Source organism: Lissotriton helveticus, chromosome 10, assembly GCF_964261635.1.
Source record: "Lissotriton helveticus chromosome 10, aLisHel1.1, whole genome shotgun sequence".
Lineage (NCBI taxonomy): Eukaryota > Metazoa > Chordata > Amphibia > Caudata > Salamandridae > Lissotriton > Lissotriton helveticus.
This window is the reverse complement of record NC_136071.1, coordinates 784130650-784154647: the sequence shown is the minus strand read 5'-3', so window position 1 is coordinate 784154647 and position 23998 is coordinate 784130650.

The following is a 23998-nucleotide window of genomic DNA, read 5'->3' as shown; positions in this document are numbered from 1 at the left end:
TCTGTAAACTGTTGTTATGGATTAGTTTTTCCATGATTAGCTGATTTGATTTACTAGTCAGTCCCTAGTACAGTGCACTGTGTGCCCAGAGCCTGTAAATCAAATGCTGCTAGTGGGCTGTACCACTGATTGTACCACCCACGTAAGCAGCCGGTAAATGTAACTATGGCCTGCCATTGTAGAGCCTGTGTGCAGTCTAGTACTGACATGTCAACTTGGCAAGTGGGCCCACTTGCCAGGCCCTAACCTTCCCTTTTCTTACATGTTAGTCACCCCTAAGGTAGGCCCAAGGTACCCCTGTGGGAAGGGTGAAGTGTATGTGAAAGGTATGACATGCCCTGGTATGTGTGGCATGTCTGTATAGTGAATTACTGCCAATTTTGTTTTCCACTATTGCAAGGCTACCTGTTCCCATAGGATAGAATGGAGAGTTTGTTTATTACTTCTTATAAACATAACTTCCCCTGAAAACAAGGTAGGAAAATAAAGTTTGATATGCCTGAACTCAGAATGTTAAAGGCATCTTTTAGTGAAGGTGCATTTAGAGTAGGGGGAGGAAATTTCCTTTCACCTGAATGGGCGGGGTCTGCCAAGGACAATGCTGTCTCCAATTCCTGCCTGGAAGCTTCACAAGAGAGGACAAAAAAGATTTTGACCAAGCACAGGGCTTCTATGCCACAGAGAACAAAGGATTTTGTAGTATAAATATTGGGGCCCAGACCCAGACCTTTAGATCACTTCTGGGAATGAAGAGGAACCTTTGCCAAGGAGATGAGTCGGAGAAGCTGAGGAGGACTACTGACCCTGTGCCTTTTGCTGTCTGGGGTTGGCCTGCAGTGGATACATGCTGCCAAGGAAAGGAGAAAAGGACTTTGCTGTGTGCCCTGCTTGAAGAAGATCTCCAAGGGCTTGAAACTGAGCTTGCCTCATGTTCTGAAGTCTTAGGGAGACAAAGACTTCACCACCAGCTCCCCTGGCCTGCCTTGCTGAGAGTTCTTACCTGCAAAGAGGTGCCTGTTGTTGTTTTCGACCTCTAGAGACTGTTTTCCGCTATGAGCTGGAAAATCAATGCAACACCGAGAAGTGTGACGCATCCGTACCTGTTTCCGACGCATTGCCAAAGAAACCGTCGCAGCACCTGCTGCAGCTCACCAAATCGCTGCACACCGCATCAAGCGCAAAAATCTCCGAAGTCCGAGATCACCGCACTGATTCTGACGCAACCCTGCTGTGTGGCTGCAAAAATCGACGCATCATCCCGGATCGTCGCATCGCATAAAGGCGGCAAATCTGTCGCATTGTTGGGGGATGCAGTAAGAAACCGACGCATCACCGCCCCACGCAGTAAGAAACCGACGCATCACATCCTCTCCGGTAAGGAACCAACGCATCACTTCCCCTGCGCAGCAGTAAGGAACCAACGCCTCACCTCCCCCGGAGCAAGGAACAGATGCATCACCTTCCCTGAGTGTAAGGAACCAACGCATCACCTTCCCTTAGGGCCGTTTTGTTTGTTTGTGTGACGCATCCAAGGTACTTTTGTAGTGAGGGTGGTGGATCCATGGCCGACATTGTTAAAAGTTATCACAAGCTTGGCTGCCATGTTGCTGCTTTTGCACATGTTCCTACATGACTTTGTTTTCACTAAACTCTGCTTGTGCCTGTTCACATAAGAACAGTCTGCGTTTCGCGTTCCTTGCAGTTCTCTGTGGTTTTTGCCTGCACATGATGTACAAGGTTGAAAAACAATGTCCCTTGTTATTCTGCTCTGGTCAGTCCCCTGCACTTAGACATAACACAAAACACAGCTGCACTACTAAAGATCTAGTGCTTTTAATATTGCATGCATGCATGTTAGAGACACTTGGAGAAAACCTTTCCAGAGAGAAGAGCTGTGCTTGTCCGGAGATGTAAACCTTTGCATCTAGACTTAGTGGTATGGGGTCCTCCTGACAAAGCCCAGAGGTCTTCTTTTTTATAATAAACTAGTTCCTAGTACGGGGAGGGTTGAAAGGCACAGTAGGCCATTTTCCACCAGCTTTATAAAATGATATCCCCGTTCATATTCTATGGTATTGTAAAAATGCTGACTATATTGTGTTTGTGCATTATGTTGATAGTACTTACACGTGTACTGCATTTTAAAGCATGTTAGTTAAAATAAACATTTTAAACTATATTGTGTCTATGGTTACTCATGTTGTGGACAAGTATGAGTGAGTGAGTGAAAGAGTGTTCTTGCTACCGCGATTTGTGAGAGAGTCAGAGTGACATGTTCTGGGTTGCCTAATCATTGGTAGCTTCGCTGTAGTATGGAGAATGAATGAGACACTATAGCTAGTTGGATTGGGATTTAGGGCACTAAGGTGGGTAGTTGGTACACCACTATACACCGGGGTCCTGGTTTCCTGCGCATAGTTCTGTATATGTGCAGAATCCCTGCAACACTTGTGTGAAAAGTGATGCATCTAGAATTTACTTTTAACTGAACTATTTCTACCATCTGAAAGTCATATTTGTATTACTGTATTGTGGATTTTTGTTGTTTGGTCTTGTTTTAGTTTAGATAGAGATTACTTATTTTTCTAAACTGGTGTGGTGTCCATTTGTAGTGTTTTCACTGTATTACTGTATGTGTTCACAAATGCTTTACACACTGCCTCTGAGATAAGCCTGTTTGCTCGTGCCAAGCTACCAAGGGGGTGAGCAGGGGTTGTTTTAGAAGTTTATTCCCCTTACCCTGACTAGAAGCAAGGGTCCCTATTTGGACAAAGGTACCTACCTCTGCCAATTAGAGAACCCTGTTTCTAACAAGGTCTGCCTAACATACTTCTTTTATGGCATCTACGTGTTTTTCACTGACCCAGGCACATAGAGGTCTTTTCCTCTTGAAGTGTTCTTAGGCTTTTTTGGCATACAAATTTTGGACCCAGCGCTTTTACAACATAGCTCCAATTATATTGTCTACATGGCGGCGCTGCTTCTTACTGGGGATCACTTGCTCGGGCCCCATCTGTGACTGATTTTTATGTTTGCGACTGAATCAATGGACGAGCGCAGGCATTTCGTTTGAATAATATGGCCGCTTAATACTCCGCCATCATGACGGCTCCTTTTTTCCATCACATTAAACACGCACCGGTCTAGCCATTTGGAACTGTTTCTATCTCTATTCAGGCGAGCTTAAGTTTGAACGCCGGGCGGGGTTTTTAAAAATAAAAGCAGATGCTTTAAGCCACTCGGTTTCGCTTCTGCGGCCTCTGGCAGTTATCTACAGTGTCGCATTTTCCCATCGGGCACTAATTCTGGTAAGTTAAGATTAGATAAGTCCAACTTAGATACATGGATACAACTTGACATTACAATTTTGATGTTGTGCTCCAATATGCTATTTTTACTGGGGTTTCTACCTACCGATGTCCAATTACTTCCAAGCCTACCAGGCTGGTTTTACTCTGAATACCGGGCGGGGTTTCCATAAGACGCTACTACTTAACTGGGGTTTCTTCCTATTGAAGTGTATTATTATTTTTATGCTCACCCAGGGGTGCTTCACTCCTAATGCTTGTCAGGGTCTCTACTAAGGAGACCATACTAACAACCCGGTCTCACTTTTACGGCCAGTTGGCTGGCATTTGACCGCGTAGCTATAACTTGGGTAGCCATTTGGTTTAATTGAGAATTAACAATGCTGACTATATTGTGTTTATGCATTATGCTGATAGTACTGTACTGCATTTTAGAGCACATTAGTTAAAATATATTTTTTTAACTATACCGTGTCTCTGATTACTCTTGTTGAGGACAAGTATGAGTGAGTGAGCGATAGAGTGTTCTTGCTCCCGCGAATCCTGAGAGAGTCGGAGTGACATGTTCTGGCTTGTCTAATCATTCGTAGCTTCTCTGTAGTATGGAGAACGAATGAGTCACTATAGCTAGTCGGATGGGGATTTTGGGCACAAGGGTGGGCAGTTGGTACACCACTATACACTGAGGTCCTGGTTTCCCTGCGCATAGTTCTGTATATGTGCAGAATCCCTGCAACATGGCGCCCAACTTTTTTTGGTCTGGTTGTTATCTGAGAGACGCTTGAGTAGTGCTTGTGCTTGTCCACAATACCCTCACTTCTGTTTCCTGAAACTGTGTGATGGTGTAACCTCCTATGTTGATGTTTTCATAGGTTCTTTCAAGCTTGATATTATTAAAAGGTGTTTACTCTTAATTGTTAACCCTTTTTTTCTTGCAACGCATTAGGTTGTTATACGTCATTTATCTTCCTGGCTGATATAGATATTGATTCAGAAAAGGGGGTGGTGATGAACAGAGTGTCTGAATTAAGCAGACCACTCTTACCCAGTCCAAAGATCAGGGCTTGATCCATCACCGTTATTTAGCTCACTGCCCCATCCCAGCTCAGAACCTGGCTATATGCAAATTAGTCTGTCCCTGGCCCAGTGCATCATGGGAACAGGGCAGACCAAACTACCAAGCCAATTCTTCACCAGAAAGGAGACAAGCTTCCGGGGACCGGTTTCTGGCATTTCAGCCGTCGTCGGCCCGGCTTGCTTGAATCCTGATGGAGCAGTGAGCAAGGGACTCATGTCTGAGTATACCCTGCCACACCTATAGTGGCCAAAAACGATTCAGAAAAGGGGGTGGTGATGAACAGAGTGTCTGAATTAAGCAGACCACTCTTACCCAGTCCAAAGATCAGGGCTTGATCTATCACCGTTATTTAGCTCACTGCCCCATCCCAGCTCAGAACCTGGCTATATGCAAATTAGTCTGTCCCTGGACCAGTGCATCATGGGAACAGGGCAGACCAAACTACCAAGCCAATTCTTCACCAGAAAGGAGACAAGCTTCCGGGGACCGGTTTCTGGCATTTCAGCCGTCGTCGGCCTGGCTTGCTGGAATCCTGATGGAGCAGTGAGTAAGGGACTCATGTCTGAGTATACCCTGCCACACCTATAGTGGCCAAAAACGATTTAGAAAAGGGGGTGGTGATGAACAGAGTGTCTGAATTAAGCAGACCACTCTTACCCAGTCCAAAGATCAGGGCTTGATCCATCACCGTTATTTAGCTCACTGCCCCATCCCAGCTCAGAACCTGGCTATATGCAAATTATTCTGTCCCTGGCCCAGTGCATCATGGGAACAGGGCAGACCAAACTACCAAGCCAATTCTTCACCAGAAAGGAGACAAGCTTCCGGGGACCGGTTTCTGGCATTTCAGCCGTCGTCGGCCCGGCTTGCTTGAATCCTGATGGAGCAGTGAGCAAGGGACTCATGTCTGAGTATACCCTGCCACACCTATAGTGGCCAAAAACGATTCAGAAAAGGGGGTGGTGATGAACAGAGTGTCTGAATTAAGCAGACCACTCTTACCCAGTCCAAAGATCAGGGCTTGATCCATCACCGTTATTTAGCTCACTGCCCCATCCCAGCTCAGAACCTGGCTATATGCAAATTAGTCTGTCCCTGGCCCAGTGCATCATGGGAACAGGGCAGACCAAACTACCAAGCCAATTCTTCACCAGAAAGGAGACAAGCTTCCGAGGACCGGTTTCTGGCCTTTCAGCCATCGTCGGCCCGGCTTGCTTGAATCCTGATGGAGCAGTGAGCAAGGGACTCATGTCTGAGTATACCCTGCCACACCTATAGTGGCCAAAAACGATTCAGAAAAGGGGGTGGTGATGAACAGAGTGTCTGAATTAAGCAGACCACTCTTACCCAGTCCAAAGATCAGGGCTTGATCCATCACCGTTATTTAGCTCACTGCCCCATCCCAGCTCAGAACCTGGCTATATGCAAATTAGTCTGTCCCTGGCCCAGTGCATCATGGGAACAGGGCAGACCAAACTACCAAGCCAATTCTTCACCAGAAAGGAGACAAGCTACCGGGGACCGGTTTCTGGCATTTCAGCCGTCGTCGGCCCGGCTTGCTTGAATCCTGATGGAGCAGTGAGCAAGGGACTCATGTCTGAGTATACCCTGCCACACCTATAGTGGCCAAAAACGATTCAGAAAAGGGGGTGGTGATGAACAGAGTGTCTGAATTAAGCAGACCACTCTTACCCAGTCCAAAGATCAGGGCTTGATCCATCACCGTTATTTAGCTCACTGCCCCATCCCAGCTCAGAACCTGGCTATATGCAAATGAGTCTGTCCCTGGCCCAGTGCATCATGGGAACAGGGCAGACCAAACTACCAAGCCAATTCTTCACCAGAAAGGAGACAAGCTTCCGGGGACCGGTTTCTGGCATTTCAGCCGTCGTCGGCCTGGCTTGCTTGAATCCTGATGGAGCAGTGAGCAAGGGACTCATGTCTGAGTATACCCTGCCACACCTATAGTGGCCAAAAACGATTCAGAAAAGGGGGTGGTGATGAACAGAGTGTCTGAATTAAGCAGACCACTCTTACCCAGTCCAAAGATCAGGGCTTGATCCATCACCGTTATTTAGCTCACTGCCCCATCCCAGCTCAGAACCTGGCTATATGCAAATTAGTCTGTCCCTGGCCCAGTGCATCATGGGAACAGGGCAGACCAAACTACCAAGCCAATTCTTCACCAGAAAGGAGACAAGCTTCCGAGGACCGGTTTCTGGCCTTTCAGCCGTCGTCGGCCCGGCTTGCTTGAATCCTGATGGAGCAGTGAGCAAGGGACTCATGTCTGAGTATACCCTGCCACACCTATAGTGGCCAAAAACGATTCAGAAAAGGGGGTGGTGATGAACAGAGTGTCTGAATTAAGCAGACCACTCTTACCCAGTCCAAAGATCAGGGCTTGATCCATCACCGTTATTTAGCTCACTGCCCCATCCCAGCTCAGAACCTGGCTATATGCAAATTAGTCTGTCCCTGGCCCAGTGCATCATGGGAACAGGGCAGACCAAACTACCAAGCCAATTCTTCACCAGAAAGGAGACAAGCTTCCGGGGACCGTTTTCTGACATTTCAGCCGTCGTCGGCCCGGCTTGCTTGAATCCTGATGGAGCAGTGAGCAAGGGACTCATGTCTGAGTATACCCTGCCACACCTATAGTGGCCAAAAACGATTCAGAAAAGGGGGTGGTGATGAACAGAGTGTCTGAATTAAGCAGACCACTCTTACCCAGTCCAAAGATCAGGGCTTGATCCATCACCGTTATTTAGCTCACTGCCCCATCCCAGCTCAGAACCTGGCTATATGCAAATTAGTCTGTCCCTGGCCCAGTGCATCATGGGAACAGGGCAGACCAAACTACCAAGCCAATTCTTCACCAGAAAGGAGACAAGCTTCCGGGGACCGGTTTCTGGCATTTCAGCCGTCGTCGGCCCGGCTTGCTTGAATCCTGATGGAGCAGTGAGCAAGGGACTCATGTCTGAGTATACCCTGCCACACCTATAGTGGCCAAAAATGATTCAGAAAAGGGGGTGGTGATGAACAGAGTGTCTGAATTAGGCAGACCACTCTTACCCAGTCCAAAGATCAGGGCTTGATCCATCACCGTTATTTAGCTCACTGCCCCATACCAGCTCAGAACCTGGCTATATGCAAATTAGTCTGTCCCTGGCCCAGTGCATCATGGGAACAGGGCAGACCAAACTACCAAGCCAATTCTTCACCAGAAAGGAGACAAGCTTCCGGGGACCGGTTTCTGGCATTTCAGCCGTCGTCGGCCCGGCTTGCTTGAATCCTGATGGAGCAGTGAGCAAGGGACTCATGTCTGAGTATACCCTGCCACACCTATAGTGGCCAAAAACGATTCAGAAAAGGGGGTGGTGATGAACAGAGTGTCTGAATTAAGCAGACCACTCTTACCCAGTCCAAAGATCAGGGCTTGATCCATCACCGTTATTTAGCTCACTGCCCCATCCCAGCTCAGAACCTGGCTATATGCAAATTAGTCTGTCCCTGGCCCAGTGCATCATGGGAACAGGGCAGACCAAACTACCAAGCCAATTCTTCACCAGAAAGGAGACAAGCTTCCGGGGGCCAGTTTCTGGCATTTCAGCCGTCGTCGGCCCGGCTTGCTTGAATCCTGATGGAGCAGTGAGCAAGGGACTCATGTCTGAGTATACCCTGCCGCACCTATAGTGGCCAAAAACGATTCAGAAAAGGGGGTGGTGATGAACAGTGTCTGAATTAAGCAGACCACTCTTACCCAGTCCAAAGGTCAGGGCTTGATCCATCACCGTTATTTAGCTCACTGCCCCATCCCCGCTCAGAACCTGGCTATATGCAAATTAGTCTGTCCCTGGCCCAGTGCATCATGGGAACAGGGCAGACAAAACTACCAAGCCAATTCTTCACCAGAAAGGAGACAAGCTTCCGGGGACCGGTTTCTGGCATTTCAGCCGTCGTCGGCCCGGCTTGCTTGAATCCTGATGGAGCAGTGAGCAAGGGACTCATGTCTGAGTATACCCTGCCACACCTATAGTGGCCAAAAACGATTCAGAAAAGGGGGTGGTGATGAACAGAGTGTCTGAATTAAGCAGACCACTCTTACCCAGTCCAAAGATCAGGGCTTGATCCATCACCGTTATTTAGCTCACTGCCCCATCCCAGCTCAGAACCTGGCTATATGCAAATTAGTCTGTCCCTGGCCCAGTGCATCATGGGAACAGGGCAGACCAAACTACCAAGCCAATTCTTTCCAGAAAGGAGACAAGCTTCCGGGGACCGGTTTCTGGCATTTCAGCCGTCGTCGGCCCGGCTTGCTTGAATCCTGATGGAGCAGTGAGCAAGGGACTCATGTCTGAGTATACCCTGCCACACCTATAGTGGCCAAAAACGATTCAGAAAAGGGGGTGGTGATGAACAGAGTGTCTGAATTAAGCAGACCACTCTTACCCAGTCCAAAGATCAGGGCTTGATCCATCACCGTTATTTAGCTCACTGCCCCATCCCAGCTCAGAACCTGGCTATATGCAAATTAGTCTGTCCCTGGCCCAGTGCATCATGGGAACAGGGCAGACCAAACTACCAAGCCAATTCTTCACCAGAAAGGAGACAAGCTTCCGGGGACCGGTTTCTGGCATTTCAGCCGTCGTCGGCCCGGCTTGCTTGAATCCTGATGGAGCAGTGAGCAAGGGACTCATGTCTGAGTATACCCTGCCACACCTATAGTGGCCAAAAACGATTCAGAAAAGGGGGTAGTTTGGTTTGCCCTGTTCCCATCATGCACTGGGACAGGAACAGACTAATTTGCATATAGCCAGGTTCTGAACTGGGATGGTGCAGTGAGCTAAAAAACGGTGTTGGATCTAGCCCTGATCTCTTGACTGGGTGAGAGTATTCTGCTTAATTCAGAAACTCTGTCCATCACCACGCCTTGTTGTTAAATGATATAGATATTGCAGCACCTAGCCGTGGAGCACTCCGTCGACTTTTGACTGCATATGGAGTGCCAGACGCGGGTGTCGATCTTATCTTTGGGTTGGAAGCTGATCCAGCTCCACACTTTAACTATTTTACTCTTGGATCACTTTTCCCGCGGTGGATGGAGACGATGGTTTGTTCCATCATTACACTGTCTCAGCCCTTCCTAATGTTTATCGACCTTATAGAACTCTTGAAGTTCCGCTAACAGCATGGCAACACCAAATTTGGTTTAATGGCGCTCTCCCTCACCCAGTGACTTCGATCTGTTTAGGCCCTTTATCTATCACTTGGCCCATTTTGGCTGGGTACACCCCCCACCCACGTTATCTGACAGTTCAAGTGGTGGAACTCCGTGTGATGCACACCTCTTTAGTGCGGGTGCACAGAGCTGTTGTATGATACATCAAGCGCAACTTTTAGGTGGGACCACCTGGAGTTGCTGCGCAACCAGCTGGACCTGGTGGTGTGACCATCTGTCCCGTCATGGTTAATTCAGTAATGGGCAAGCGTCCTCAGAATAAGGATGATTTACCTTTTTGGCTTGCTGAGAAATTTGACCAGCTGGAGGCTGTATTTCCGAATACTACACCTGTGGAAAAACACAGGAATTTGACTATTAGTTTGCAGAAAGACTTAATCCCCGAGTTGACCGACTGTAACAATTGGGGAAAGGTGTCCGCAGCGGTAGATGCGAAGTGTTTTGGCAGTCCCTCAATGACCGTACTCCCCGCCATGATTAAGCATGTTCAAGATGAGCACGGCCCTGAAGCGGCAGTTAAATTGGAGATGAGGTTGGTGGGAGTGTTCGACGTAGTTGCTGATCTCATCCTGCAAACGTGAAGGGAGATGCAGTGAACTTTCAAGTAGCTAATGCTTTGTCTCTCGTCCCAAAGGGTGAGAAGCCACGCAAATTGCCAAAAATTATTGCACAGGCTTATAAAACTATTGGCCGCAATAGTTTGGGTGTTAAGCCTTTTGCTAAAATACCACCTCAAACGCAAACACAACAGAAGTCTGAGCCTGATAGAGATGAGCGTCCAATCTTTTCTAAAAAGAATTGTAGAACTAAGAAACAGGAAAAGCAACAACAGAAACAAGAGTCACGTGCTGCGTCACAAGCCCCCGCGTCTTCTGAGCGCACTTATGATTTGCATGACCGCACGAGAATTAGGTCTCCTGACAGGTTTCAGGTTCCTGATCAGTGTTCTCCTCGTTCTTTGCAGGAAATATCAGGCTCACAAGCCGGTGGTCGTGAACGCCAGGATCGCGGTAGAGGTAGGGGTGCACCAGAAGGACGTGAGCAGCCTTGTCAGACTGAAGGAAAGAGAAAACAGGATGAATTTCCGTGTCAGCGCCCCCAGTTTCAGTAAAAGAAAGTTGCAGCTTTAATAGACAGATATGCCACAGATGGTGAGAACCTGGATCCTGAATTTAACATGGGCTGTGACTCTGCTCGACAGCGCAGTGGAAGTTACCATAGTGCGGCAGGCACTGCGTCCATTTCTGGAGGCGACAGCGACTGAAAGTTTCGTTACAGTTGAAACAGCTAACACTCGAGTGGCTCCCCCTGACAAACTATATGATATAGTTCTTCCAATTGAAGGTGACATTCAACGTGTTATTTAATGGATTTTTTGGGAGAATCTATCATCTTCTTATGACATTTTGTTGGCGGAGGCAGATTGGAACCCACCTTTTGTTTTGAATGCTCCGAAAGGGGAGAAGGTGATACTTCTGAGTTTTTCGCGTAATGTCCCCCAGGAGCATTCCGAGGCTTTTGTAGAAGAATGGGCTTCGGTGCTTGCACCGGCACTATACAGTACTCATGTGGGCTGGGATAAAGATTCTCCACCCCATGCGGTACCATTGCGGTCTATGCCACAGCCTCAACCCCAATATCCCCTCCGGTGGGAAGTGAAAGGGTAAGTTTCTGAGATTCTAACGCAGTTAGAGTATCACGGAGTGATTGAGACGTGTGTCACCGACGAATAACCCTCTTTTTACCGTTACCAATCCCGAAGGGTTGTACCCCATAGTTTTGGATTACTGGCATTTGAACTCTCATTGTTGCACTTTTGTGGTACAAAATACCCATAGTTATGCTCTTGTAGACAGTCTTGTTCGTAAAAGATATAAAACGACCCTAGACGTTTCCAATGGCTTCTTCAGTCACAATCTGTCCCCTGTATGCAGTCAATGGACACCATTCACAACCGGCGAAAAAACAAAAACTATTTTGGCGATTAGCAATGGGATACAAAAACAGCCCTCTGGTTTTCGCCGCCTGTGTTGTCTCTTTGTTAGACAGCATAGACCCAGATGGGTACTCTTACTTTGATGATATTTCTCTCACAGACGAGTTATGGCCGCATCTTTGCCTAGTCGACCGCATCATTATTTTGTTTGCAGACTACGGTTCCAAATTAACATTGCTAAATCGCACATCGCAGAGTACACAGTGTTGTTTTGGGGCTATGAGCTCCAGAATGAAGGTAGAGGCTTGGCGCCTCACTTCCTGGAATAATGCGCATGTTTGCGGCCTCCAACAACCCTGAAAAAACTTCAAACTTTGCTGGTATTTTTAAACTTTGGGCGTTCTTACATTCCAGAAGATGCCCAGAGAATCAAGCCTCTTTATGCTTTGATACAACTTACATTTTCAACAGCCTGCTGGATTCCAGAACATTCAAATATCCTGCAATCTTTGCAGTCTAATCTTCTTGAATCTAAATACTTGTTAACCCGTGATAACCACACAAACCTGGTGATATGAATCGTGCCACGCGGAGTGGGTTTTACTTACTTAACGTTTAATTAAGGTGACACAGTACCTATTGCTTACAAATCACATTTATACACTTCTGCCGAGTTGTGGTTTTCCACTGTTAAAAAAGTCTTGACAGCTGTACAGATGGCGATCCTGATGGAACGCACACTGGCACAGGGGAAACGCATTTTGGTGGGAATGCCATACTCTGCACTTGAGGCAGTGACAAAGGCAAGAGTACCAAATTCTATGGCTTTGCATCTCGTTGGATACAATTGGCTACTTCTTTGATGTCTCCGGATGACACGTTTATCTTTGACTCCTCTCTTCAGACTCAGGAGTTATTGCAGTATGAATTTGTTCATCCTCCTCCTCTGTGTATGCACCTGCTTGAGGAGTAGGATTGTATCATTTACACCGATGGTTCGGCGCAACCGGCCACCGGGTCTAAGGGATCACTGACATAATATCGAGGGACATAATATCGACTAGCAAAAATATCGGCGAAAAAATATCGACAGACAGAATATCGACTTGGTATCTACAAACAGGTAAGTACAAAAATATCGAGTAAAAAATATCGTTTACAGAAATATAGTTTATAAAAATATCGACTTCATTAAAAACAATGTTGAATTAAATTAATATTAAAAATTAATTACTAAAATATACTTAAAAATACTTAAATTACCTTATAATAATTAAATAATTAAAGTTATAAAAAAATTATAATCATATTTGTTAAAACATATATATATAGTAACATAATATAATTAAAAAATATCCAATATTATTACCGTAGGATAGCGGAAGTGTAAAAATTACTATTCCCACTCCAGAGAGTGCAACAGTAGGGAAAGCATTGGATAGCGTAGGGTTAAAAATTTGTATTCCCACTCCAGAGAGTGCAACAGTAGGGAAAGCGTTGGATAGCGTTGGGGTAAAAATTACTATTCCCACTCTAAAGAGTGCAACAGTAGGGAAAGCGTTGGATAGCGTAGGGGTAAAAATTACTATTCCCACTCCATAAAGTGCAACAGTAGGTAAGGTGTTGGATAGCGTAGAGGTACAAATTACTATTCCCACGAAAGAGAGTGCAACAGTAGGGAAAGCGTTGGATAGCGTAGGGGTAAAAATTACTATTCTCACTCCAGGGAGTGCAACAGTAGGGAAAGCGTTGGATAGCGTAGGGGTAAAAATTACTATTCCCACTCCATAAAGTGCAACAGTAGGTAAGGCGTTGGATAGCGTAGAGGTAAAAATTACTATTCCCACTCCAGAGAGTGCAACAGTAGGGAAAGCGTTGGATAGCGTAGGGGTAAAAACTTACTATTCCCACTCCAGAGAGTGCAACAGTAGGGAAAGCGTTGGATAGCGTAGGGGTAAACATTACTATTCCCACTCCATAAAGTGCAACAGTAGGTAAGGCGTTGGATAGCGTAGAGTTAAAAATTACTATTCCCACTCCAGAGAGTGCAACAGTAGGGAAAGGGTTGGATAGCGTAGGGGTACAAATTACTATTCCCACTCCAGAGAGTGCAACAGTAGGGAAAGCGTTGGATAGCGTAGGGGTAAAAAATACTATTCCCACTCCAAAGAGTGCAACAGTAGGGAAAGCGTTGGATAGCGTAGGGGTAAAAATTACTATTACCACTCCAGAAAGTGCAAGAGTAGGTAAGGCGTTGGATAGCGTAGAGTAAAAATTACCATTCCCACGTCAGAGAGTGCAACAGTAGGTAAGGCGTTGGATAGCGTAGAGGTAAAAATTACTATTCCCACTCCAGAGAGTGCAACAGTAGGGAAAGCGTCGGATAGCTTAGGGGTAAAAATTACTATTCCCACTCCAGAGAGTGCAACAGTAGGGAAAGTGTTGGATAGCGTAGGGGTAAAAATGACTATTCCCACTCCATAAAGTGCAAAAGTAGGTAAGGCATTGGATAGCGTAGAGGTAAAAATGACTATTCCCACTCCTGAGAGTGCAACAGTAGGGAAAGCATTGGATAGTGTAGGGGTAAAAACGTACTATTCCAACTCCAGAGAGTGCAACAGTAGGGAAAGCGTTGGATAGCGTAGGGGTAAACATTACTATTCCCACTCCATAAAGTGCAACAGTAGGGAAAGGGTTGGATAGCGTAGGGGTAAAAATTACTATTTCCACTCCAGAGAGTGCAACAGTAGGGAAAGCGTAGGATAGCGTAGGGGTAAAAATTACTATTCCCACTCCAGTGACCCCCTTTCTGTTTTCACTCTACACTAATGGCCTGGAGTTGGCCATGTTGAGGGGTGGCCAGGATCTACCGCAAGTAAAGAACCGCCCGATTCCCGCTCTGCTCTACGCGGACGACGCCGTGATACTGGCCCGTACCTTTCGCGAACTACAGAAGGCGTTAGATAGATACGCAGATTTCATGAAGAATTTAGACCTACATATAAACATAAAAAAGACATATGTAATGGTAGCAGGCTCAGGGAAGAAAGGGGTAAAGGATATATACCTTAATAACAAAAAACTAGCCACCACTGCCCAATACCCTTATTTGGGTATTATAATTGATGACAAACTGAACTGGAAAGCTGCGATTGAGGCTAGGAAACACCATCTAATGAGAGCAATTGCAGCACTTATCAACTTTTCACAAAAATTAGGTAAGAGGCCACCCGTAGAACTGTTACAGATCTATAAAGCGAATTGCCAGGCAATAGCCCTTTACGGGGCTGGAGTGTGGGGGCACGCTAATATTAGCACTCTGCAAGTGTCTGAGAACACTTTTTAAAGATTTTTATTAGCGGTACCTAAGTCCGTGTCCACGGTTGCATGCCACATCGAACTGGTGATCCCGTTTATGGTGGATTTAGCAAAAATCCAACCACTTCTTCTTTGGCGTCGAATTTGGACATAGAAAAAAACTTATTTACCCAACAAATAATTGCAGATTGTATGACACTAGACCATTCACCTAAAATTAGATGGTTATCTTATGTGAAAAATGTTCTGAAAGATCTAGGGCTAGGGAATTATTACACTGCACCTGATTTGTGAACTATCAAGGAAGGCATTGAAAGCAAGGTCACTCGGCCATTTAGAAGAATTACGAATTGCCAAGGAAGTAACTAAAGCTTCTGTGCAACATTCTAAGGCGGTTCAAACCTCTTTTTCAATTCAGTCGTATTTAGCATACTACCTCACTACTTTCGAGAGATTACTCCTGACTAGGTTCAGGCTAAACATCTTCCATCGATTAGTTGTTTTCCCAGTGAGAAATAGCTGGGACCCAGTTTTACCTCCGTGCCCATGTGATGAGATTTCGGAGCAGACAAATATTCACACTTTTCTATTTTGTAAATTCTATGATGGGCATCGAAAGATCTGGTTGATACCTTTGCTAAAATTGTTGGGTATTAGAAGATGTCGCCCAGCAATGTTGCGATTGCAGTTTCTAGAGACAGAATGGACTTGTAAATACATAGTTAGATTTCTGAAATGTATTTTTAGACATAGAATGAATTTGTGATAAGCCTTCCCTTTTGATAACGAAGAGCCTTAGATACTTTAGAATCACCATGTATTAGGTAGAATGGTTAGGGATCCCCGTTGCTGCACTTGGATAATTGTGTTTAAAATGATTTGTAATTAGTTTTTAATTGTGTATTATCTGTTTTTTATCTGTGAAATTGCTTTTATGGTTTTTTACATTATAAAACCGAATAAAGAGAATAATAATAATACTTCAAATATTATTTAAAAAAATATATATATTAATATCTATAACAAAATAATTAAAAGTAATTACCAATTTAATATAATATAATAATTAATTAATTAATAATACTAATTTAAATGTATCATTACAATTAGTTATCTATTAATACTAAGTAATTACAAATTAACAATTAATAATTAGTAATTAAAAAGTTACTTAACAATTAAAATCTAATAAATACCATAAAAAAACTTAACATATGTAATTAGTTATAATTAAATTACTTCCCACCCTATTCCCCTATAAACCCACAACATAAAATAAATTAGTGAAATTGACATAATTATCAATTAATCAATTAAATAAAATTAATTGTCAATTAAAATTTAATTATTTAAATAATAATTATTTAACAAATAATTATAAATAAATAACAATATATAAATTAACATATTTAATTAATTATAATTAAATGACTTCCCACCCTATTCCCCTATAAACCCACAACCCACTACAGAAATTAAATTACTTAAATTAACATAATTATCAATTAATCAATTAAATAAAATTAATTGGCAATTAAAATGTAATTCATTACAAAATAAAAATGAATTAACAATTAATTATAAATAAATAACAATATATAAATTTACATATTTAATTAATTATAATTAAATTACTTCCCACCCTATTCCCCTATAAACCCACAACCCGCTACAGAAATTAAATTACTTAAATTAACATAATTATCAATTAATCAATTAAATAAAATGAATTGGCAATTAAAATGTAATTAATTACAAAATAAAAATGAATTAACAATTAATTATAAACAAATACCAATAAATAAATTTACATATTTAATTAATTATAATTAAATTACTTCCCACCCTATTCCCCTATAAACCCACAACCCGCTACTAAAATAATTACGCAAAATTTAAATAACAATAAATTCATTAATTAAATTACATTATAACATAAATAAACACTTTTAACACATAAAATACACTATAAAAAATTCGATATTACTAAAAGTTCGATATTTTTAATAATCGATATTATGTACTTCGATATTTTGACTATCTATATTTTAAAATTCGATATTACATTACTTACCTTCAAAACGATATTTTTGATGTCTATATTCTGTCCATTCTATATTTTGTCCAGCCTATATTTTGTACTCGATATTAAGTCCATTCGATATTTTGTAGTCGATATTTTGTCTGTTTACCGGGTCTAAGCATGCTTTTTTGGCAGCATGTGCTATTGTGGCAGGTACCATGGTGAAGAGGTGAGTTCAAGTCCAGTGTTGTTCATATGCAGGCGCTAGGTGACTGTACCGCCCAATTGGCCAAGCTGCGCGCTTTGGTGCTTGCTCTCGACTTTGCCGATCTTAATGTGACTACTCTCATTGTAAGTGATTCTTATAACTGTGTTCAGTCTTTCAATGAAAACGTATTCTTATGGTCTCAGAATGACTATCGTGATTCCAAAGGCAGCACAATTAAGCATAAAATGCTTTCGGTTTGAGTGGCAGAACATCTGCCACTCACACGTTATACATACTCTTGGCCACCAGCGTGTGGCAGCGTACGCTGTCGGTAACAGTTTGGCTGATGAAGGAGCCATATCAGCAGGAGCCACGTGTTTAGTTGCAGCCATTACAAGATCCATGACTAAGATAGATAATGAAATTTTGGCAGCTATTGCTACTACTGAGAAGGGTGGTAATTACCCACAAGGATTCCCTTCAAAGTACTCTTATCATTTAAGTCCCGACAAGGTTCCGTATGTAAGAATTAATGACGTTGGATACCGGCTGATTCCCAACGCGGACCACAGACTTTCTTTGATAACAGCCGCACATGAAGGCTTGGCTTCGGCCCATGCTGGTGTGTCTGCGACAGTTTCTTTTTTGCAGCAACGTTACTGGTTGCGTGGTTTATATAAACAGACTTGTAATTATGTACTATCATGTGACATTTGTCAGCAGATTACACCTTCTACAGTTTCACGTCCACCACAAACACAGCTATGCATTTCCAACAAGCCTTTTGGCTGTGTATATCTTGATCACTGCGGTCCCTTTTCTTCAGATACTACTAATAAATAAAAAAAAAATTGCAGTTGATTCGTGCACACGCTTTATTTGGTTTTGGCTACAACACAGTGCTGACGCTCAAAATGTCATCAGGGATTTGCGTGTCTCTGTGGGAATTTTTGCCTGTGGTACGTTCCATTCTGACCAAGGACCAGTGTTCGCCTTTAAGACGTACAAGGATGTGATTAAGTCTTTGAGGGTGCTGGTGCAGTTTTCATCGCCATACAGGCCTGAGGGCAACTCAATTGTGGAGCGAATGAACCGTGACTAAAAGCAATCCTTGACAGCTAGAGTCTTAGGTACTGGCAGTAACTGGCTAGCCTACTTGTAAAGCGTGCAACATGCACTTAATACTCTCCCTAGAAGATCTCTGGGTGGGCGGACCCCATATAAAATGCTCTTTTGCATAAAAATGTTTGTGCCAGACCTTGATGGTCTAGACATGCTGCAATCTTTAATAATCATTCTACTATGTTACAGGACTTACAAGAGACCCGTGACAGTCTTGCTACTGAACATTTGCCCTCTGCCACTGATTCAGCACTGCAGATTTCGGTGGCCGGCTGGCTACCCAAAGTTGGAGATCTGGTCCGAGAGAAGGTGGACCACAAAAAGGAGTTTGGGCCCTCTTATTGTGCACCGGTTCCGGTGCTTGGCGTGAAGGGTACTCGTACAGTCATTTTACCACCACTTCCTGGTTGCAAAGACAACAGATACATCTCAGTGGACAATGTCAAGCTACAACATCTGGCCGATTCTGAATAGTATAACACCTGCTGTATCATGTCCAGCAATTTCAAGGAATCCAGTGATTGGTGCCTCTGACGCCACGCAAAACGATACGGCCATCGAGATGGACTCTGTTACTAATCACTTGCTTGTCCCGCCAACTCCCTCCTGCAATGAGGAAACTCAATATGCTTATCCCACAAGCGAGTCGTTGCCTAGTATGCAAACAACCACACTCAACCAGTCACGCTTTTCTTTTGACTCGACTTCCACCTCGTCATTTGGCCCACCAAGGTTCGGTATTTTTGTCTCCTGGTTTAAACAGACTTATTAGTTCCTTCCTTGGACATACATTTGGTTGGTGCTGATCCTGATTTTTCTGTTTCTGTCCATTGGGTTTGTGACAGGTTTTTTCTTACTCAACAGTGGTCACTACTTGCCAGAACGCTCTGCTGTTAAGTTGGTTGATGGAACTTGGGCTCCGGACTCGTCATCTCACATCATGAAACGAGACCAGACTCTTGTTAACATTACCGCCTCTCGAGTCGCTGATGGCATCATTTCGGATGATGGCATCATTTGGGATTCAGGGAATTTCCAAATTCATGGCCCGACAGAGATAAACAATGTACCAAATGTACTCGGTGTTTCCATGGGTGATATAGTGAAACAGAACATACCTTCAGATGATTGGGATGTGCAGGCAATACAATCTTTGTTTTCTGATTTGAAATATTATGCTGCCTTTGATGCTGAGGATTTGTATTTAAATATTGCTAATTATGCCGATTTATATTGTTACCAGCATTATGGACACCATGACCTACATAAAGCTAATACATTTAGAAATGTTTTTAATTACACACAGTGGGAACATTGTCCAGCACAATTGGAAGGAAGCTCAAAAATCTGTTTAAGAAATGTATATTTTACAGATTTTTATAGAACCAGAATCCTATTATTTTAGAATGAATACTTTATCTACCCCCAAGGTAATGTTAACCCACACAAAGCTATTGTATTCCAATTAGTTCATTACTAAATTGACAGTTGGTGGCTATGAACACTGGAAGGCCACCATTAATTTAAAATCTGTTTGGGGATCCAGGTCCTGGCAGATTTGAGGTACTGAAGCTTTACATCACGTGTGCTTCATCCCAACGCAAATTCTATTTTTAAATGACATACGTTACCATACGTTACCAAACTACTTGTTTTGGTTTGGCAGTTTCAAAACAAATGAATGCCCTTGCAGTTCCTTCTCTGGGTGCATATCATAACTGGAGCCTGCACACAAATTATTCCATTGAGGACCTGCAAGCTTTAGTTCAAAATAACACATTTAATGTCTCTAGTTTAGATTCTGCGGGCTGGTTAGTTTGGCAGACGTCTTCTGATGCCTGCCAATTACATTTCCATAACAGTTCCTGGTTACATACAGGATAAACCTGATCCACGTTTTGCAAATACACATTCAGTGACCACGTATTCTATGGGTAAGTTATGTCAACAGTGGTTACAGCACTCAACACTATCGTCAGTAAAACAACATTTATCGTTGTTATCCAATACCATTGATTTGACCGATTTTATCAAGGGACCACCTGGTCCTAGAACAAAAAGATTTATTTACGCAGCTTACAATGAAATATGGAAGCGTTCTCAAATTGATGCAGCGTCACGTTTAAGGGAAATAGATCAGGCAAATCTAGAAAAGGTACTTGCTGTTGTTGACAGTAGTATTAACACACTGTCTTCCCGCATTTACGCCTTAGATAATACTGTTTAATCTGTTGTTGATATTGTTCAAGATGATGTGTCTGTGTTATATCATGGTCAGAATCAATTGCATTCTGTAATGCAGTTTGCATGGACTTTGCAGACGCTGAAAATGGGTAAAGTACCATGGGATTATTTAAACACATCTGCTTTGTTTTTACCATTTAATTTGACAGGCAAGCAGCAGTTTATGTCCATGAAAGATGCCACTTATACTCTTCTACATATAGAAAAGATAGACCCTTGACCCTTCTCCGTGGCTGAAACTGACACTGCTGTCTGGCTCATGCATGGCATTATCACTTTACCATTCTCATTGTTTAAATTTAGCTGCTGCATTAGCCGCTAGGCCGCTATGAACCCTTAGGTGCCAATTTTCTGCATGAAATGTGGTCCTTGCCTTTCACATACAGATGCCTGAGGGATGACAAGGAGGTTTACCTTACAGGGGAGTCTTGTGATTCCACAGTAGGTCGTTCTTGTTTGCAAGAACATACAATTACACGGGGTCTGCAGTATTACCGCCCCGAACCTTGCATGTGTCTTAAAAAGGTATTCCAGTCCCAGCTATGAAACCCACTTTCACCCTGCTTGCTAAAGGTAGCTAACTTCTTTTAAATAACCAGAATTGTTGATGTTTGCTGGCTGGCATACCATACATTGTGACGGTTTCACAGCGTGCAGTTTGCTGTAAAAATGTGCTTTTTCTGCCCCCGCATGGGAAGCTCGATAACTCGATCTGACCTTCAATACCAACTTTGAAAGCAGACTTCAATAAGTTCGGCAGAACAAGAGCACTATTATTTCAACAGGAAGTCCCCCTTACTTCTGCGTGCGAGACATTCGTGCTGCAGGTGGCCAGCATCAATTCTGAGATTCAGGCCCTTCTGAATTCTGAGATTCAGGCCCTTCTGAATATCAACCTCCCACTGCATTTCGGTGAATTGAGTGTTCGCATTTTCAATGCGTCTGATACACATGGCCTGGCACATTTTTTTTAAGTTGTTGGCTCTGGCTTGTTACCTCCTGTCAGACTATATTGGTGTAATACCAGCATTCATTCATTCTATTTTTTCCTGCGTCTTTGGTGGTTTACCGCTAATACTTGCTATAGCTGCTGGAATCCTGGAATCGATTTGCCTGTTATGCGGTGGCTGCTCCTCTTGTGGTCCTGCACAGCCCTGTCTGGCTGCAAATGCTCTGTAACCGTGTGCTTGAATGCTTTGGCACACTGCCCCTTGCTACACTTAGCGTGGCTTATGGATAGTCTTTCCGCTTTGCGTACCCCACTTGCGTGCAACCCGTCTTCTCATGTCTACGATGCTCCTTCTCATGGACGTTGGATAGCTGCCTCTCCAATACATCATGTTTGAACCCGGATTATGACGTGTTAAAGGGTCCCTTAATAGCCCATGAGCAGGAATGCTCCGGAGTTGCACTGATAGTGCGTGCGGCTTCACTTGGAGTATTCGCACAATGGGATGTCTGTGCTGCTGCGCAGAATCCCCTACAACACAGCTACATTGAATATCACGCAAGTTATTCTGCGATACTCTTGGACGGACCCTATTGTGAGGAACATGAATGCTCATTCTGCTTGTTGAATTGGATGGCATCACTTTTTGCTACCGATGACAATGATTTCCTTTTGGGGGCTATTGAGGTTTATTGCGCATACACTCTGATGGATTAAGATGGGTGGCTCACTGTACACTTCTGTACAGGATTTTTTTGTATTTTTTAGCAAAATATTTTTTTCCTTGGCCCCCATTTGCAACTATTTTTTTCTTCAAAAATTCAACAAATTCTAGATGCTCTTAAACTCTGCTCTCACTTGTTGACCTCTCTGTTCGTCCTATTTCTACATCCAATGGACTTACATGGGGAGGGTGTATTGAGGGTGGTGGATTCTTGGCCAACACTGCTAAAAGTTAGCAGAAGCTAGGGTGCAATGTTGTTGCTTTTGCACACGTTCCTACATGACTTTGTTTTCACTAAAATCTGCTTGTGCCTGTTCACATGAGAACTGTCTGCTTTTCGCGTTCCTTGCAGTTCTCTGTGGTTTTTGTCTGCACATGATGTACAAGGTTGAAAAAAAATGTCCCTTGTTATTCTGCTCTGGTCAGTCCCCCGCACTTAGACATAACACGAAACACAGCTGCACTACTGAAGATAGAGTGTTTTTTAACATTGCATGCATGCATGTTGGAGACACTTGGAGAAAACCTTTCCAGAGAGAAGAGCTGTGCTTGTCCAGAGATGTAAACCTTTGCATCATGACTTGGAGGTATGGGGTCCCCCTGACAAAGCCCAGAGTTCTTCTTTTTTATAATAAACTAGTTCCTAGCACAGGGAGGGTGGCAAGGCACAGTAGGCTGTTTTCCACCAGCTTTATAAAATGATATCCCAGTTCATATTCTATGGAATTGTAACAATGCTGCCTATATTGGGTTTATGCATTATGCTGATAGGACTGGCACGTGTACTGCATTGTAGAGCAAGTTGGTTAAAATAAACATTTTAAACTATACTGTGTCTCTGATTATTCATTTTGTGGACAAGTGTGAGTGAGCGAAAGAGTGTTCTTGCTCCCGCGATTCGTGAGAGAGTCAGTTATATGTTCTGGGTTGTCTAATCATTGGTAGCTTCGCTGTAGTACGGAGAACAAATGAGACACTATAGCTAGTTGGATTGGGATTTTGGGCACTAAGGTGGGTAGTTGGTACATCACTATACACCGAGGTCCTGGTTTCCTGTGCATAGTTCTGTATATGTGCAGAATCACTGCCACAGTTTGTGTGAAAAGTGTTGCATCTGCAATTTGCTTTGAACTGAACTATTTCTACCATCTGAAAATCATATTTGTATTACTGTATAGTGGGTTTTTGTTGTTTGGTCTTGTTTTAGTTCAGATAGAAATTATTTATTTTTCTAAACTGGTGTGGTGTCCTTTTGTAGTGTTTTCACTGTATTACTGTATGTGTTCACAAATGCTTTACACACTGCCTCGGAGATAAGCCTGTTTGCTTGTGCCAAGCTACCAAGGGGGTGAGCAGGGATTATTTTAGAAGTGTATTCCCCTTACCCTGACTAGAAGCAATGGTCCCTATTTGGACAAAGGTACCTACCCCTGCCAACTAGAGACCCCCATTTCTAACAAGGTCTGCCTAACATACTTCTTTTATGGCATCTCCGTTTTGTCACTGACCCAGGCACATATAGGTCTTTCCCTCTTGAAGTGTTTTTAGGCTTTTGTGGCATACAAACCTATTATATTGTCCACATGGCAGCGCTGCTTCTTACTGGGGATCACTTTCTCTGGCGCCATCTGTGATTGTTTTTTATGGCGAACAACCATCTCAATGCATTTGTTACAACTCATGCGTTTACGTCGCGTGCCGTCACAACGCACGAGTCGTTACGACATGTACGTTTACTACGCACGCCATTACATCGCATGCGACATTAAACCGCATGCTTTTACACCAACGGGTCGTGTGCCGGGACGGGGACACAACACTGGAACCACAACGAGAGACAGGTAAGGAC